At 46.4% G+C, this 18598-nt stretch overlaps 1 pseudogene; it reads left to right on the top strand.

Annotated features, from left to right (window-relative positions):
* The first annotated feature begins 12603 nt into the window (after positions 1-12603).
* On the top strand, positions 12604-13345 carry LOC139373898 (uncharacterized; annotated as a pseudogene).
* Positions 13346-18598: the final 5253 nt, after the last annotated feature.

Here is an 18598-nt window from a genome sequence, read left to right as displayed (position 1 = left end):
CTCCAGCGACTCTCAGGCATATAATGACAGGTTGCAAGACCAGCCTCTCACAAGGCCACTACACCTGGAGGCACAATCAGGTCCTCAAGAGCCTGGCTGCAGCACTTGAGACCAAGAGGAGTGCAACCAATTCATTACCTCCAAAAACAAGCAATCCCGTCAAAACAACAACATTCATCCGGGAGGGACAGAAAAGGCCCAAGTATCCTCCTACAAAGCCAGAAACTGGACACCTAGCCATGGCCCGGGACTGGAAGATGCTTGTCGATATTGGCCAGCAACTAATTTTTCCACCTGAGATTGCTTCTACCAACCTTAGGCCAGACATGGTACTCTGGTCCCCTTCACGAAAGGCTGTGTACATCATAGAGCTCACAGTTCCGTGGGAAAACTCTGTTGAAGAGGCCTACGAGCGTAAGAAACTGCGTTACACAGAGTTGGCAGCAGACGCAACTCAGCGTGGCTGGAATGCAAAAGTCTGGCCAGTTGAAGTGGGATGCAGAGGATTCGTGGCTTCTTCCACCATCAGGTTGCTGAAAGAACTTGGAATCCATGGACAGGCTCTGCGGCAGACCGTCAGAGCAGTTTCTCAAGCAGCTGAAAGAGGCAGCCAGTGGATCTGGATTAAACGGAAGGACCCTTGCTGGGCTATAACTTCATGACCCCCCACCCCCACCTGAGAACCCAATTCAGATCCCTCCAACTTGATGAGGGCATATGAGGTATGCGGTCAGCTGTCGGACTGGCTCAGGGAAGAGGACGCCCCTGCCTTGCATAGTCCCGTGGGACATCTTAATTGGGCATGGGACACAAGCTAAGGCTTGATCACCCTTTAGCTGGCCACCTTTGATGAGAGTGTTTAGTGATTAAAGGCCGAAACACCCACTGATTCGAAGGCACACTACTGAGGATGTGTCCCAAAATTGACATCTTAACCCAGTCTAAGAAATAAACCTCCCATGCCACTCTGTCAACATCACGGCAAATCTCATGCGAGTGCATTCCATCTATTGGCACAATGGACAGTTTTTAACATCTCGTCCCGTGTTTTATGATTCTGATTCACCTGTCTTTGTGATTGTCTCCACCCCCCTCCAGTTGTCACCCATCTGCACATTATCCCATTATACCTGTGTTCTCTGTTTGTCTGTTGCCAGTTCTTCTTGTTTCATCAAGCCTACCAGCGCTTTCCCATACTCCTGTTTTCTCTCTAGCCCCTGTTTTCTAGTTTTCCCGGTTTTGACCATTCTTCCCACTCTGACCTTGAGCCTGCCTGGCGTTCTGTACCTTTCAGACTCTGCTCTGGATTACTGACCTCTGCCTGCCCTTGACCTGTAGTTTGCCTGTCCCCTGTTTTTGTAATAAACTTTTGTTACTTCAAACTGTCTGCAGCTGGGTCTTATCCTGAGGTCTCATGTTTATATTGACTACGTCCGTCCTATCACGCTCATTCATGCCTTCATCGAAATTACGGATTTCCTCTTATCCGCTCGTCGTGCCCTTATGCCATAGTTTGTTCATCTCAATTGTCAGTAAAAACACATTTGTTTAAGCAAGTCAGCCATATCAGCTATGTTTTTTTAAATGCAGTAAATAAGGCTGAATTAACTGTTTCCCTGTCAGACAAGGCTCCGCTGATAGCCAGGTGTAGCAGTGGTAAGGTGTTGGGACTCTGCTTTTGGGACAGCTTAATGTAGGCACTAACAGTTTGTGGGATCCGTTTGACACTGTTATAGTGCAATTAATGTATTGTTTAGTGTTATTGTCAGGTGCGTGAATGAGGACCCAAAAGCGAATTAACAAAAACAGAGTTTCTTTAATGACAAAACACACGTAGGCTCAGATGGACAGGCAGATTCCGACAGGACAGGACAAGGTTAGATGAACTGGCAGATTCCGACAGGACAGGACAAGGTTGCAGCAAACACGACGATAGTCTGGTTCAGGCATGAGAAACACAAACAAGAATCCGACAAGGACAGAAGCAGGAACAGAGAGAGATATAGAGACCTAATCAGAGGGAAAAAGGGAACAGGTGGGAAAAGGGGTGAACGAGGTAGTTAGAGAAGACAAGGAACAGCTGGGGGAAAGAGGGGAAGAAAAGGTAACCTAATACGACCAGCAGAGGGAGACAGGGTGAAGAGAAAGAACAGGAACAAGACAATACATGACAGTACCCCCCCACTCACCGAGCGCCTCCTGGCGCACTCGAGGAGGAAACCTGGCGGCAACGGAGGAAATCATCGATCAGCGAACGGTCCAGCACGTCCCGAGAGGGAACCCAACTCCTTTCCTCAGGACCGTACCCCTCCCAATCCACTAGGTACTGATGACCACGGCCCCGAGGACGCATGTCCAAAATCTTACGGACCCTGTAGATAGGTGCGCCCTCGACAAGGATGGGGGGGGGGGGGAAGACGAGCGGGGGCGCGTAGAACGGGCTTAACACAGGAGACATGGAAGACCGGGTGGACGCGACGAAGATATCGCGGAAGAAGAAGTCGCACTGCGACAGGATTAATGATCTGAGAAATACGGAACGGACCAATGAACCGCGGGGTCAACTTGCGAGAAGCTGTCTTAAGGGGAAGGTTCTGAGTGGAGAGCCAAACTCTCTGACCGCGACAATATCTAGGACTCTTAGTTCTACGCTTATTAGCAGCTCTCACAGTCTGCGCCCTATAACGGCAAAGTGCAGACCTGACCCTCTTCCAGGTGCGCTCGCAACGTTGGACAAAAGCCTGAGCGGAGGGGACGCTGGACTCGGCGAACTGAGATGAGAACAGCGGAGGCTGGTACCCGAGGCTACTCTGAAAAGGAGATAGCCCGGTCGCAGACGAAGGAAGCGAGTTGTGGGCGTATTCTGCCCAGGGGAGCTGTTCTGACCAAGACGCAGGGTTACGAAAAGAAAGACTGCGTAAGATGCGACCAATAGTCTGATTGGCCCGTTCTGCTTGACCGTTAGACTGGGGGTGAAAGCCGGAAGAGAGACTGACGGAAGCCCCAATCAAACGGCAAAACTCCCTCCAAAATTGAGACGTGAATTGCGGACCTCTGTCCGAAACGACGTCTGACGGAAGGCCATGAATTCTGAAAACATTCTCGATGATGATTTGTGCCGTCTCTTTAGCAGAAGGAAGCTTAGCAAGGGGAATAAAATGAGCCGCCTTAGAGAACCTATCGACAACCGTAAGAATAACAGTCTTCCCCGCTGACGAAGGCAGTCCGGTGACAAAATCTAAGGCGATGTGAGACCACGGTCGAGAGGGAATGGGAAGCGGCCTGAGACGGCCGGCAGAAGGGGAGTTACCGGACTTAGTCTGCGCGCAGACCGAACAAGCAGCCACGAAACGACGCGTGTCATGCTCCCGGGTGGGCCACCAAAAACGCTGGCGAATGGAAGCAAGCGTACCCCGAACGCCAGGGTGGCCGGCTAACTTGGCAGAGTGAGCCCACTGAAGAACGGCCAGACGAGTAGGAACGGGAACGAAAAGAAGGTTCCTAGGGCAAGCGCGCGGCGACGGAGTGTGAGTGAGTGCTTGCTTTACCTGCCTCTCAATTCCCCAGACAGTCAACCCGACAACACGCCCCTCAGGGAGAATCCCCTCGGGGTCAGTGGAGGCTACTGAAGAACTGAAGAGACGAGATAAAGCATCAGGCTTGGTGTTCTTAGAGCCTGGACGATAAGAAATCACGAACTCGAAACGAGCGAAAAACAGCGCCCAACGAGCCTGACGCGCATTAAGTCGTTTGGCAGAACGGATGTACTCAAGGTTCCTATGGTCAGTCCAAACGACAAAAGGAACGGTCGCCCCCTCCAACCACTGTCGCCATTCGCCTAGGGCTAAGCGGATGGCGAGCAGTTCGCGGTTTCCCACATCATAGTTACGTTCCGACGGCGACAGGCGATGAGAAAAATACGCGCAAGGGTGGACCTTGTTGTCAGAGAGGGAGCGCTGAGAAAGAATGGCTCCCACGCCCACCTCTGACGCGTCAACCTCGACAACGAACTGTCTAGAGACGTCAGGTGTAACAAGGATAGGTGCGGATGTAAAACGATTCTTGAGGAGATCAAAAGCTCCCTGGGCGGAAACGGACCACTTAAAGCACGTCTTGACAGAAGTAAGGGCTGTGAGAGGAGCTGCCACCTGACCGAAATTACGGATGAAACGACGATAGAAGTTCGCGAAGCCGAGAAAGCGCTGCAGCTCGACGCGTGACTTAGGGACGGGCCAATCAATGACAGCTTGGACCTTAGCGGGATCCATCTTAATGCCTTCAGCGGAAATAACAGAACCGAGAAATGTGACGGAGGAGGCATGAAAAGTGCACTTCTCAGCCTTCACAAAAAGACAATTCTCTAAAAGGCGCTGGAGGACACGTCGAACGTGCTGAACATGAATCTGGAGTGACGGTGAAAAAATCAGGATATCGTCAAGGTAAACGAAAACAAAGATGTTCAGCATGTCTCTCAGGACGTCATTGACTAACGCCTGAAAGACAGCTGGAGCGTTAGCGAGGCCGAAAGGAAGAACCCGGTATTCAAAGTGCCCTAACGGAGTGTTAAACGCCGTCTTCCACTCGTCCCCTTCCCTGATGCGCACGAGATGGTAAGCGTTACGAAGGTCCAACTTAGTGAAAAACCTGGCTCCCTGCAGGATCTCGAAGGCTGAAGACATAAGAGGAAGCGGATAACGATTCTTCACTGTTATGTCATTCAGCCCTCGATAATCTATGCAGGGGCGCAGAGACCCGTCCTTCTTTTTGACAAAAAAGAACCCCGCTCCGGCGGGAGAGGAGGAGGGGACTATGGTGCCGGCGTCAAGAGCTGCAGACAAATAATCTTCGAGAGCCTTACGTTCGGGAGCCGACAGAGAGTATAGTCTACCCCGGGGGGGAGTGGTTCCCGGAAGGAGATCAATACTACAATCATACGACCGGTGTGGAGGAAGAGAGGTGGCCCTGGACCGACTGAACACCGTGCGCAGATCGTGATATTCCTCCGGCACCCCTGTCAAATCACCAGGCTCCTCCTGTGAAGAAGAGACAGAGGAAACAGGAGGGATAGCAGACATTAAACATTTCACATGACAAGAGACGTTCCAGGAGAGGATAGAATTACTAGACCAATTAATAGAAGGATTATGACAAACTAGCCAGGGATGGCCCAAAACAACAGGTGTAAAAGGTGAACGAAAAATTAAAAAAGAAATGGTTTCGCTATGATTACCAGAGACAGTGAGGGTTAAAGGTAGCGTCTCACGCTGAATCCTGGGGAGAGGACTACCATCCAAGGCGAACAAGGCCGTGGGCTCCCTTAACTGTCTGAGAGGAATGTCATGTTCCCGAGCCCAGGTCTCGTCCATAAAACAGCCCTCCGCCCCAGAGTCTATCAAGGCACTGCAGGAAGCTGACGAACCGGTCCAGCGTAGATGGACCGACAAGGTAGTGCAGGATCTTGAAGGAGAGACAGGAGTAGTAGCGCTCACCAGTAGCCCTCCGCTTACTGATGAGCTCTGGCTTTTACTGGACATGAAGTGACAAAATGACCAGCAGAACCGCAATAGAGACAGAGGCGGTTGGTGATTCTCCGTTCCCTCTCCTTAGTCGAGATGCGGATACCTCCCAGCTGCATAGGCACAGCACCCGAGCCGGCAGAGGAAGATGGTAGTGATGCGGAGAGGGGGGCAGCGGAGAACGCGAGCTCCTTTCCACGAGCTCGGTGACGAAGATCAACCCGTCGCTCTATGCGAATAGCGAGTTCAATCAAGGAATCCACGCTGGAAGGAACCTCCCGGGAGAGAATCTCATCCTTTACCTCCGCGCGGAGACCCTCCAGAAAACGAGCGAGCAAAGCCGGCTCGTTCCAGTCACTGGAGGCAGCAAGAGTGCGAAACTCAATAGAGTAGTCTGTAATGGATCGATTACCTTGACATAGGGAAGACAGGACCCTGGAAGCTTCCTCCCCAAAAACAGAACGATCAAAAACCTGTATCATCTCCTCCTTAAAGTCCTGATACTGGTTAGTACACTCAGCCCTTGCCTCCCAGATTGCCGTGCCCCACTCACGAGCCCGTCCAGTAAGGAGCGATATGACGTAGGCGATACGAGCAGTGCTCCTGGAGTAAGTGTTGGGCTGGAGAGAAAACACAATATCACACTGGGTGAGGAACGAGCGGCATTCAGTGGGCTCCCCAGAGTAACACGGCGGGTTATTGATTCTGGGCTCCGGAGATTCGAAAGCCCTGGAAGTGGCCGGTGGATCGAGGCGGAGATGGTGAACCTGTTCTGTGAGGTTGGAGACTTGGGCGGCCAGGGTCTCAACGGCATGTCGAGCAGCAGACAATTCCTGCTCGTGTCTGCCTAGCATCGCTCCCTGGATCTCGACGGCTGAGTGGAGAGGATCCGAAGTCGCTGGGTCCATTCTTGGTCGGATTCTTCTGTCAGGCGCGTGAATGAGGACCCAAAAGCAAATTAACAAAAACAGAGTTTCTTTAATGACGAAACACACGTAGGCTCAGATGGACAGGCAGATTCCGACAGGACAGGACAAGGTTAGATGAACTGGCAGATTCCGACAGGACAGGACAAGGTTGCAGCAAACACGACGATAGTCTGGTTCAGGCATGAGAAACACAAACAAGAATCCGACAAGGACAGAAGGAGGAACAGAGAGAGATATAGAGACCTAATCAGAGGGAAAAAGGGAACAGGTGGGAAAAGGGGTGAACGAGGTAGTTAGAGAAGACAAGGAACAGCTGGGGGAAAGAGGGGAAGAAAAGGTAACCTAATACGACCAGCAGAGGGAGACAGGGTGAAGAGAAAGAACAGGAACAAGACACAACATGACAATACATGACAGTTATGTTGTGTTGTGTTGTGTAGTTGCTTTGATGGCATGCATCATTTTTATACATCTTCTGTTTTGCCCCACCAAGAATCACATGCTAAAGTTGCCACTGCTTTGGCCTAAGAATCACGGTCGGAAGGCATATGAACTAACAGGTTATAGAGCAAACAACGCAATCCTCACCACATGTAGGTTGTAATAAGCCTTTTATTTATGGTTTGGCTTCCCAAGTGATTTTACCCACGCACTGCAACTGTCCTTGAAAGTAATTCAATGAAATTGATGAATGACTTTTAACAAGTATCAAATCCAAATCTACTTTATTTGTCACATGCTTCGTTAGCAACAGGTGTAGACGGACAGTGAAATGCTTTCTTACGGGCCCTTCCCAGCAATGTAGAGAGAGAAAATAGAGAAATAATAGAAAAGTAATAACACGTAATAATAAAAGTTATAATAAGAGTTCTGGTGAAACATTTGTACGTTTTTTGTGTTTCCTAATGATTCTCCTCACCTCCAGTGTAACAGACACAGGTACAGTGAACATTTTGTTATGTGCATTGAGTACTACACGCACAGCACTCAAACTTTCTTTCTATCCAAGACAAAATTAACAAAACATAAGAACAGGAAGTAGTAATTCTAGCTACTGGGAAAACCATAGTGTATCAGAATAATTATGAGCAATTTCTATTGATTTCAGATGCTACTTCATGAACACATATATGTGAACAATCATAGTTGCCTATAATCAGTGACAAAGTGTTTCTATCTTCATTGTTCGGGGATATTCAATACATTCTGTTAAAAACACACGTCAGCTTCCTTGAAGCAGGCAAATTGTATTCCCACTCTAAGCATATATCATGTTCGCTTTAGATAAAGAGGAATAGTGGATCACACAGGAAGCAGGACCTAAACTGACTCAGGAAGATATGAGTGACACACAGCCTTGCATGGCAGTTGTAGACAAAAATTGATATTCTCATACATACAGCCACTGTGGAAGTAGACTGCCTTCTCAGGTGATGGCATAGGCTTATGACAAGACAGGCTCTCAGAAAAAAAACCCGATCCAACACATTACCCCACATTTTGAGACTGAATAAATTAGCGTTCTGCTGGCAGAACCCTATTGCTGCCCTGTACAGTATCTAGAAAAGCCAAGCAGAGGTGGTTCTTCAAGAAAGATAGTGAAACATGCAAAACAGGAAAAGGGAGAGGGAGGACCCACAGAACAGGTTTTCCTTTGATGAAGATGGAGCCCTGCGGAACCTCAATCTGCAGCCTGGGGACTCTGGAGAGAACCTGTGTAATGGGGAAACGGCAGCTAAAGTAACAGTGTTGACAGGTAGAGCTTTCCAAATAGCATTTTATCTATTTAATTGTCCGTGTTTTATTTTAACAGTGACATTTTCATTTAATTAAAAGATCAGGCTCAACAATCAACTTCATCACTTCCTAGTAAAAAGCAGTGAGAGAAAGCGTTGGGGGAACCACACTTTAGAGACCCTTCTAATGCCATTCCCCTTTCATTTAAAATGCCATGCTTATGCCTGACTTGATTATTAATTTATTTTTGCAAACCCAGATCACCTCAACATCCAGAGTACCACTGCTGTTATGAAAACAGGTAACACACAGCAACACTATGCAATTCTTATCACAAGTATGAAAGTAACACTGTGAAAGTAAATTCCATGACCTATATTCTTCACCATATATTTTCAGATGTTGTTGGGAGAGATAAGGACCTACAAATGGTAGGCTGTCCACAGACATTCAGACACAAATTAGACTGAATGAAAAGTATATCAAATCTCTGTTTTTGCTCTTTGTTAAACTAAAATGGCAGTGTGTGAGGGTCTTGATAAACAAGAACATAAGTGCCACCCAGCTTTATGTTTGCCGTTAGCAACCCTCCGTGCTGTGCTCACTACAGAGAGCATGAACTTTCGACCTGCTATCTTTAATACAGGTGACATTTTCACATATTGAACTGTGCTTTTGTCTTTCAGTTGTGGTGATGAAAGCTGTCGTTGGACTATGCGTCGTGGTGCTTTTGGCTGGAATGCTGGGCCTTTTGCTGATAGACTGAACAGGAAGAAAGAATTGCAGTACAGGTAAAAATGTCTAAAAACTCTGTTATATTATGTACCTCTGATGTTGTTTGTACAAGCTTTTAGGTCCATGTTAAGATATTACATTGGCCTATGTGGTCATGCAACATCCTTTTTACAAACATGTGATACGATCACCTTATTTCCTATAGTGAGAGGACACAAGCAGGAAGGAGCTCCAGACTAGGTGCTTGTCAAATCTAGGTAAAGAACACTGTCTAATTGTTTGCTACCAGAAAAGTCTCAAAAGTAGGGTTTGTGTGAAAACAAGAGATTGTTTCATATTTTGTCTTATAGGGTCTGAGGTCACACAGGGTGATGGGGAAGAAGTGAGTGCAAATGAATACATCTCATTGTAAACTGAAAGTATTGCTGAAATGAATGTTTGTGTCTCAGGGCCCTTCTCATGTCGAAGACACTGAGGTTCAGTTTGCATCTCTGGGTCGGCAGAACTGGAGGGAAAGATCGAGGGTACAGGGAGACCTGCATCACGTCATCTATCCCGCTGTGGTCACTGCTAGACCAGCATTCCAGGGTTTGAAGAGAATAATACATAGATTTGACGGTTTGACTCCTTAACAGACAGTTCGTATTTTATTTAGTTTTATTACAGTACAACTACATTTTACAAAAGTTGCTCTTTAATAATATAGTACATTTATTTGCGCCTTTCAAGGTACCCAAGATATGATTATTTTATCCAACTAATTCTATATCCTGTTGCCTTAAAATGTTTTTATTGAGATTCTTTGGAGAACATTAACAATAATTATTACATTAGCCTTTTCAATATTTACAGAGACACACATACATGCATGAATCAAAATACAATCTTATTTCCATCAAGAATGGATATTCCAAGAACCATGTCAGAAGTACATGTGATGTATCATGTGCCTGTGTGAACACATTGGGCCACTGTTGCATAGGTGACATCCCCCTGGGCCAATCCTGGCACTCGCTGATCAGCGGGGCGGGCATTACCAGTGTGCTTCAGACTGGCATATTGCAGACCCACTTCCTGTGGAAAACATATCCATCATGATTAGAGATGAAATATTACCATCATGCCATCCAAACCTCTCGGGCGTACATTTACAGTTAGATAAGGTTTAGTCCTAACTGCTATGACTCAATCATTTACAGAAGTACTTTTACCTTGAGACTTGAATTCCTGTTCACACAGGTGTTGCACAAACATGTTGTTTTACCTGAAAGAGGGAACAATTTAGTTTTAAAGGGGCAATCTGCAGTCCAAACAATAAGAAAACTGTAACCCCACCACTGCTTTGGTAAATAGGTGAGCAATGGGTCTGGAGAGATGGAACCACTCTCAAATTCATAGGCAGAGCTACGGATGCAAGGACTGACCATCCATGAGATCAAATTATAGTTTTAATCCTGTTTTGAGGATATACCGTGTTTGTTACAATTACAGTGTTTATAAGCATTGGAGTAAAACAATCTTATATTTGGGGTTTTGATGGGGTAGGACAGTTGAACTAAGCACATGAGGCATTTATAAGTGATATTCTTCAATAATCAATGGCGACATATTACTTTTAAAAGTAAAAAAATGCATGAATCAACTGCAGATTTGCAATAGACTAACTTTGGTTTTGGAGCATAATGTCTCTTTACGTAAACTTGTCAAACTTCAGATACGCTCAAAGTATTAACTGTTTGATTGTGTTTACATTTACCATTCAACCAAAGCAAGAATGGGGATTACCAAGATTTGTACATTATATTTCTATGTTTACAATACACTGTCTTACTTGCCTTTCTTGTCACTGCAGCAGGAAGTGAATGCAAAGTTAAAATTACACTCCACAGCACAGTCTATGTATAGAAAGTACAAGAGCAGACACCGTTGTGCTGATCACACACGGGAAGGATTTTTTCATTCAGATTTACGAGTTTTTCTGCCTTCTTGCTCTCACTATTGTAGCACCGCCCCGTAGCACTCACATCCGTCATCATGAAGTGCTTTGAGAGACTAGTCAAGGACCATATCACCTCCACCCTACCTGACACCCTAGACCCACTCCAATTTGCTTACCGCCCAAATAGGTCCACAGACGATGCAATCTCAACCACACTGCACACTGCCCTAACCCATCTGGACAAGAGGAATACCTATGTGAGAATGCTGTTCATCGACTACAGCTCGGCATTCAACACCATAGTACCCTCCAAGCTCGTCATCAAGCTCGAGACCCTGGGTCTCGACCCCGCCCTGTGCAACTGGGTACTGGACTTCCTGACGGGCCGCCCCCAGGTGGTGAGGGTAGGCAACAACATCTCCTCCCCGCTGATCCTCAACACTGGGGCCCCACAAGGGTGCGTTCTGAGCCCTCTCCTGTACTCCCTGTTCACCCACGACTGCGTGGCCACGCACGCCTCCAACTCAATCATCAAGTTTGCGGACGACACAACAGTGGTAGGCTTGATTACCAACAACGATGAGACGGCCTACAGGGAGGAGGTGAGGGCCCTCGGAGTGTGGTGTCAGGAAAACAACCTCACACTCAACGTCAACAAAACTAAGGAGATGATTGTGGACTTCAGGAAACAGCAGAGGGAACACCCCCCTATCCACATCGATGGAACAGTAGTGGAGAGGGTAGCAAGTTTTAAGTTCCTCGGCATACACATCACAGACAAACTGAATTGGTCCACTCACACAGACAGTATCGTGAAGAAGGCGCAGCAGCGCCTCTTCAACCTCAGGAGGCTGAAGAAATTTGGCTTGTCACCAAAAGCACTCACAAACTTCTACAGATGCACAATCGAGAGCATCCTGGCGGGCTGTATCACCGCCTGGTATGGCAACTGCACCGCCCTCAACCGTAAGGCTCTCCAGAGGGTAGTGAGGTCTGCACAACGCATCACCGGGGGCAAACTACCTGCCCTCCAGGACACCTACACCACCCGATGTCACAGGAAGGCCATAAAGATCATCAAGGACATCAACCACCCGAGCCACTGCCTGTTCACCCCGCTATCATCCAGAAGGCGAGGTCAGTACAGGTGCATCAAAGCTGGGACCGAGAGACTGAAAAACAGCTTCTATCTCAAGGCCATCAGACTGTTAAACAGCCACCACTAACACTGAGTGGCTGCTGCCAACACACTGACACTGACTCAACTCCAGCCACTTTAATAATGGGAATTGATGGGAAATGATGTAAATATATCACTAGCCACTTTAAACAATGCTACCTTATATAAATGTTACTTACCCTACATTATTCATCTCATATGCATACGTATATACTGTACTCTATATCATCGACGGTATCCTTATGTAATACATGTATCACTAGCCACTTTATACTATACTATGCCACTTTGTTTACATACTCATCTCATTTGTACATACTGTACCCGATACCATCTACTGTATCTTGCCTATGCTGCTCTGTACCATCACTCATTCATATATCCTTATGTACATATTCTTTATCCCCTTACACTGTGTACAAGACAGTAGTTTTGGAATTGTTAGTTAGATTACTTGTTATTACTGCATTGTCGGAACTAGAAGCACAAGCATTTCGCTACACTCGCATTAACATCTGCTAACCATGTGTATGTGACAAATAAAATTTGATTTGATTTGATTTGACTATGCCAAACGTAAATCTCATCTTGGAGGCTCTGTCTACTGTCTTGGGTTGCAAGGTGGAATCAGCCACCATGGGAACACTTTCACTAACCCCACAGGACTTTGTCAATGTGGTCGCACAAAAGGAGCTCAACTCACAAGAGGGCCTTCTAGAGCTGGAATACCCAAGTTTGGGGACATTTTCTTTACCATGTGCCTTAGATTTACCAGATGCTTTTCCATTCCACAAACCACTGTTTCTGTGAACACGAATGAGTTCCTTGATTCTCGGTATGACTACGACTTTACAAATGTTAAGGATGGGGAAACAGTGTTTATTCGGGGGAAATTAGCTGTACATCAGACCCTGTGGCTGGAACCGCATTGCCCTGAAGGTTTTTAACAAATACAGGGATGGAGATGGATGGTTGGGGACCGGAGACAAGGTTTGGCCAGTGTCCTTCTACAGACCTGCTATGGACGGATCCCAGGGCATCATCAGGAATGATGGAGCTGGTGCTACTTTAGGAAGAGGAGTCTACTCAACACCGGACATTAACATAGCTGAGTAGTTCTCCAAGAGATTCACGTCCAAAGTAGATAACAAAACCTACAAGGTGGTGCTACAGAATAGGATCAACCCCCAGAAACGGAGAGAGAGTTACTGGCTGGTCTATGTGCCTGAGGAATCATCTCCGGTTCAAGAGAGCTATTGTGGAAAACTCCACCTGTCCTAATGGTCTGCTGCTTAAGGAAGTGTTGTAATCCATTAAGACAATGTTTGAAAGATAAGTAAATAGGTTGGGGCAGTGCACTATCATGCTGAAATATGAGGTGATGGTGGCGGATGAATGGCATGACTATGGGCCTCAGGATCTCATCACGGCATCCCTGTGGATTCAAATTGCCATTGATAAAATGCAATTGTGTTCATTGTCCGTAGCTTGTGCCTGATCAAACCGGGGTTCATCCTTGAAGATCACACTTCTCCAGCGTGCTAGTGGACATTGAAAGTGAGCATATGTACACTGACATTGGTTACCTGCAGTCAGGTCAAGACTCTGGTGAGGACGGAGATGAACTTCCCTGAGACGGTTTCTGACAGTTGTGCAGAAATTCTTCAGTTGTGCAAACCACAGTTTCATCAGTTGTCCGGTGGCTGGTCTCAGACGATCCCGCAGGTGAAGAAGCCGGATGTGGACACCCTGGTCTGGCGTAGTTACAAGTGATCTGCGGTTGTGAGGCCAGTTGGACATACTGCCACATTCTCTAAAACGTTGTTAGAGGCGGCTTATGGTAGAGAAATTAACATTCAATTATCTGGCAAGAGCTCTGGTGGACATTCCTTCAGTCAGCATGCCAATTGCACGCTTCTTCAAAACTTGAGACATCTCTGGCATTGTGTTGTGACAAAACTGAAAATATTACAGTGGCCTTTTATTGTCCCCAGCACAAGCTGCACCTGTGTAATGATCATGCTGTTTAATAAGCTCCTGGATATGCCACACCTGTCAGGGGGATGGACTATATTGGCGAAGGAGAAATGGTCACAAACAGGGATCTTAACAAATTTGTGCACAAAATTTGAGAGAAATAAGCTTTTTGTGCATTTGGAAAATTTCTGGGATCTTTTATTTATTTTAGTTGAGGATGTCCTTTGAGAGGTGTCCAATGCTTGATACACACGGCAAACTCTTGTATGTGGAACAACCCAGCAGCGTTGCAGTTCTTAACACAAACTGGTGTGCCTGGCACGTACTACCATACCACGTTCAAAGGCGCTTAAATCGTTTTGCCATGCCCATTCACTCTCTGAATGGTCACATATACACAATCCATGTCTCAAGGCTTAAAAATCTTTACTTAACCTGTCTCCTCCCCTTCATCAGCACTGATTGAAGTGTATTTAACAAGTGACATCAATAAGGGATAGTTTTCATCTGGATTCACCTGATCAGTATGTCATGGAAAGAACAGGTGTTCATAATGTTTTGTACACTTGTGTGTATACAGTCTGTAATAACCGGACAGTTTATTAGGTACACCACCCATTCACGAGAATGGATCGCTCCTACAGACAGTAGGTCATGTGGCCGTGGCTTGCTATATAAAGCAGGCATACAGGAATCGAGGCATTCAGTTACTGTTCATTTGAACATTAGAATGGGCAAAACAAGTGACCTAAGCGACTTTGAGCGTGGTATGATTGTTGGTGCCAGGCACGACAGATCCAGTATCTTAGAAACGGCCGCCCTCCTGGGCATTTCACGCATGACAGAGTCTAGGGTTAAATGAGAAGGGTGCAAGAAACAAAAACATCCAGTCAGCGGCAGTCCTGTGGGCGAAAACAGCTCTTTGATGAGAGAGGTCGAAGGAGAATGGCAGACCCTAGACCCACACTAGTTTGCATACCGCCCCATCAGATCCACAGAAAACTTGGTTGCCTCTGCCAGGAGGCTGACACTTGGCTGCAAGTGGAACTTCCAGCGGGACAATAACCCCAAGCACACATCAAAATCCTCAAAGAAGTGGTTAATTGACCACAAATCAACATTTTCGGACTTGAACCCCATTGAAAACCTGTGGTTTGAATTGAAGAGGGCCGTCCATAAGCGCAGACGAAGGATATCAAGGATCTGGAAAGATTCTGTATGGAGGAATGGTCTAAGATTCCTCCCGATGTGTTCTCCAATCGGATAAATATTTTAGAAAAAGGCTCTGTGTCGTTATGCTCGCAAGGGTAGGGTGATGGAGTGTTGTAAACAGGGGTGCCAATAATTTTGACTCCTATCTTTTTAAGAATTTTGGTATTACTTGCTAAAGAAAATCTCTTTCTCTAAAATAATATACAGTGGCAAGAAAAAGTATGTGAACCCTTTGGAAATACCTGGATTTCTGCATAAATTGGTCATAAAATTGAACCTGATCTTCATCTTCATATCAATAAACAAACACAGTCTGCTTAAACTAATAACAAACAATTATACATTTTCATGTCTTTATTGAACACACCGTGTAAACATTCACAGTGCAGGTTGGGAAAAGTATTTGAACCCTTGGATTTAATAACTGGTTGACCCTCCTTTGGCATATGCTTCTGTTTGATGCACTGATGAGAAATAAGTGCAAACTTTCCTCTATAAATATAGGGCGGCAAGCCAAGGAATTGCAGAAAGCTCACCTGACTGGAAACAGAGTCCAAAGAGACAGAGGGTGCCAAACAAGACTGAGACTGGGGCAACACAGGCCAGGAGAGTCCAACACGACACCAATTCCCTCTCTGCCACCTCTGCGTCTGGAACACAAACCACACAGCGGTTACCACACACCAGCCCAGGGATAGGGTTGCTGTGGGAGGAGAGCTGAGCAGAAACAGAAACCTCAAACAAATCAAATCAAAATCAAATCAAATTTTATTGGTCACATAAACATGGTTAGCAGATGTTATTGCGAGTGTAGCGAAATGCTTATGCTTCTATATCCGACAGTACAGCAGTAATATCAACAATTCCACAACAAAACCTAATACACACAATCTAGTAAAGGAATGGAATAAGAATATATAAATATACAAATATATGGATGAGCAGTGACAGAGCGGCTAAGATGCGATAGATAGAAGAGATAGTGTAGGATACAGTATACAGTCTATACATACAGTATGAGATGAGTAATGCCAGATATGTTAACATTCTTAAAGTGGCGTTATTAAAGTGACTAGTGTTCCATGTATTAAAGTGTCCAATGATATCAAGTCTGTAAGTAGGCATCCGCCTCTCTGTGCTAGTGGTGGCTGTTTAATAATCTGATGGCCTTGAGATAGAATCTGTTTTTCAATCTCTCGGTCCCAGCTTTGATGCACCTGTACTGACCTCACCTTCTGGATAGAAGCAGGGTGAACAGGCAGTGGCTCGGGTGGTTATTGTCCTTGATGATTTTTTTTGCCTTCCTGTGACATCGGGTGTTGTAGGTGTCCTGGAGGGCAGGTAGTTTGCCCCGGTGATATGTTGTGCAGACCGCACCACCCTCTGGAGAGCCCTGTGGTTGTGGGTGGTGCAGTTGCCGTACCAGGCGGTGATACAGCCCGACAAGATGCTCTCAATTGTGCACCTGTAAACGTTTGTGAAGGTTTTCAATGACAAGCCACATTTATTCAGCCTCCTGAGGTTGAGGCTGTGTTGCGCCTTCTTCACCACACTGTCTGTGTGGGTGGACCATTTCAGATTGTCGGTGATATGTACACCGAGGAACTTAAAACTTTTCACCTTATCCACTGCTGTCCTGTCGATGTGGATAGTGGGGTGCTCCCTTTGCTGTTTCCTGAAGTCCATGAGCATCTCTTTTGTCTTGCTGACATTGAGTGAGAGGTTATTTTCCTGACACCACATTCCGAGAGCCTTCCCCTCCTCCCTGTAGGCTGTCTCGCCATTGTTGGTAATCAAGTTGTGTCATCTGCAAACTTGATGATTGAGTTGGAGGCGTGCATAGCCACGCAGTTTTGGGTGAACAGGGAGTACAGGAGGGGGCTGAGAACGCACCCTTGTGGGGCCCTAGTGTTGAGGATCAGCGGAGTGGAGATGTTGTTTCCTACCTTCATCACCTGGGGGTGGCCCGTCAGGAAGTCTAGAACCCAATTGCACAGGGTGGGGTCGAGACCCAGGGTCTCAAGCTTAATGATGAGTTTGGAGGTTACTATGGTGTTGAATGCTGAGCTGGAGTCAATGAACAGCATTCTTACATAGGTATTCCTCTTGTCCAGATGGGATAGGGCAGTGTGCAGTGTGATGGCGATTGCATTGTCTGTGGACCTATTGCGGCGGTAAGCAAATGGGAGTGGGTCTAGGGTGTCAGGTAGGGTGGAGGTGATATAGTCCTTGACTAGTTTCTCAAAGCACTTCATGATGACAAAAGTGAGTGCTATAGTCATTTAGTTCAGTTACCTTTGCTTTCTTGGGAACAGGAACAATGGTGGCTATCTTGAAGCATGTGGGGATTGCGAGGGTTAACACGTTTAAATGTTTTACTCACGTTGGCCACGGAGGAGAGCCCACAGTCTTTGGTAGTGGGCCGCGTCGGTGGCACTGTATTGTCCTCAAAGTGGGCAAAGAAGGTGTTTAGTTTGTCTGGAAGCAGGATGTCAATGTCTGCGACGGGGCTAGTGTTCTGTTTGTAATCCATGATTGTCTGTAGACCCTGCCACATATGTCTCATGTTTGAGCCGTTGAATTGCGACTCCACTTTGTCTCTATACTGACACTTTGCTTATTTGATTGCCTTATGGAGGGAATAACTACACTGTTTGTATTCAGCCATATTCCCAGTCGCCTTGCCATGATTAAATGCGGTGGAACCTGCTTTCAGTTTAGCGCGAATGCTGCCATTCATCCACGGTTTCTGGTTAGGGAAGGTCTTAATTGTCACAGTGGGTACAATATCTCCTACACACTTCCTAATAAACTCGCTCACCGAGTCAGCGTATACATCCATGTTATTCTCTGAAGCTACCCAGAACATATCCCAGTCCATATCCCAGTGATTGAAACAATCTCGAAGCGTGGAATCCGATTGGTCAGCCCAGCATTGGATAGACCTAAGTACGGGCGCTTCCTAATTTAGTTTCTGCCTATAGGAAGGGAGCAACAAGATGGAGTCATGGTCAGATTTGCCAAAAGGAGGGTGGGGGAGGACCTTGTATGCATCGCGGAAGTTAGAGTTGCAATGGTCGAGCATGTTACTTGCTCGTGAACTGCATTCGATATGCTGATAGAATTTAGGTAGCCTTGTTCTCAATTTAGCTTTGTTAAAACCCCCAGCTACAATAAATGCAGCCTCAGGATATATGGTTTCCAGTTTGCATAAAGTCCAGTGAAGTTCCTTGAGGGTTGTCTTTGTATCGGCTTGAGGGGGGATATACACGGCTGTGACAATAACCGAGGAGAGTTCTCTTGGGAGATAATAAGGTCTGCATTTGATTGTGAGGAATTCTAGGTCAGGTGAACAAAAGGACTTGAGTTCCTG

This window comes from Oncorhynchus clarkii, chromosome 18, assembly GCF_045791955.1.
Source record: "Oncorhynchus clarkii lewisi isolate Uvic-CL-2024 chromosome 18, UVic_Ocla_1.0, whole genome shotgun sequence".
Lineage (NCBI taxonomy): Eukaryota > Metazoa > Chordata > Actinopteri > Salmoniformes > Salmonidae > Oncorhynchus > Oncorhynchus clarkii.
Note: the sequence above shows the minus strand (reverse complement) of the source record. Positions and strands in the feature narration are given on the sequence as shown.